The sequence below is a fragment of the Ornithorhynchus anatinus genome, chromosome 3 (assembly GCF_004115215.2).
Source record: "Ornithorhynchus anatinus isolate Pmale09 chromosome 3, mOrnAna1.pri.v4, whole genome shotgun sequence".
In the NCBI taxonomy this organism is placed as follows: domain Eukaryota; kingdom Metazoa; phylum Chordata; class Mammalia; order Monotremata; family Ornithorhynchidae; genus Ornithorhynchus; species Ornithorhynchus anatinus.
In genome coordinates, this window is record NC_041730.1 from 113,184,691 (window position 1) to 113,186,080 (window position 1,390).

The following is a 1,390-nucleotide window of genomic DNA, read 5'->3' on the forward strand; positions in this document are numbered from 1 at the left end:
CCTCTAGAAGGGGAGACAGACATTAATATAGAGTAAAATGGGGATTGAGACTGTGAGCCGCACGTGGGACAACCTTGTATCCTCCCCTGCGCTTAGAACAGTGCTGTGCACATAGTAAGCGCTTAACAAATACCAACCTTATATATGTATTCGAGTGAGGTGGGATTGAGGAGAGGGCTCAAAAAAAGGAAGCAAGTCAGGATGACACAGAAGGGAGTGGGAGAAGAGGAAATGAGGGCTTAGGAAGGCCTCTTGGAGAAGGTGACGGTCAGTCAATCATATTTATTGAGTGCTTACTGTATGCAGAGCACTGTACTAAGTGTTTGGGAGAGTACAGTATAACAATAAACAGACACATTCATTGCCTACAATGAGCTGACAGTCTATCTGTGCTTTCAATAAGGTTTTGAAGGTGGGGGGAGTACCTGTCTGTCAGATATAAAGAGGGAGGGCCTCCCGGGCCAGAGGCAGGAAGTGGACGAGAAGTCGTCGGTGAGATAGATGAGACTGAGGTACAGAGAAGAGGTTAGCATCAGAGGAATCAAGTGTGCTGGTTGAGTTAAAGAAGCAGCGTGGCCTAATGGATAGATTGCTGGCCTGGAAGTCAGGAAACCTGGGTTCTATTCCCAGCTCTGCCACTTATCTGCAGTGCAACCTTGGGCAAATCACTTCACTTCTCTGCAGGTCAGTTACTTCATCCATAAAATGGGGATTAAGACTGTGAGCCTGATGTTGGATAGGGATAGGGTCCAACCTGGTTTGCTTTTATCTACGCCAGAGTTTAGTACAGTGCCTGGCCCATAGTAGGTGCTTAACAAATACTACAATTATTATTACTGTAGTAGGAGAGAGTCCCTCTCAGGGTCGCACCTAGAGAGTTTCCACTACGCTACCAGTCTTGACTGCAGGAGGGAGAGTCAAGCAGAGGCCTACCCATTCCATTCCTAGCTTGGGCAGTGGCTAGCGAGTGGAAGGCCATCTGCTACAAGTCAAAACTCACCCATACGGGGCACCAGTAGCATGGGAGAGATTTGAGGGCGGAGACTCGAGTTTAATGCACTGAAGGCGGCAATGGTAAACCACTTCCATATTTTTACCAAGAAACCTCTATGGATACACTACCAGATCGACTGCAGATGGAAAGCGGGGCGTTCTGAGACAGATGTGTCTGTGGTGTCGCTATGGGTCAGAAACGACTCTATGGCATAAGACAAGTAAGAGGTGCAGCAAGAAAAAGTAGGAGGGGACAAGGTGATAGAGTGCTTTAAAGCCTCTCCAAAACCCCAACAAAGATGACCATCTTAATTCCACTTAAACTCGGCCAAGGTGATCTCCTGACTCCAAACTGTCATTCTTTCTCTCATTACACCTTGCACATAATAAATTCCTA

General features: G+C 47.1%; 1 non-coding gene across 1 annotated transcript; it reads left to right on the plus strand.

Annotated features, from left to right (window-relative positions):
• Positions 1-852: 852 nt before the first annotated feature.
• LOC114810854 lies at positions 853-990 on the plus strand. The gene has a single exon (XR_003758544.1). It is a non-coding gene; the product is annotated as a small nucleolar RNA SNORA7 (small nucleolar RNA).
• Positions 991-1,390: the final 400 nt, after the last annotated feature.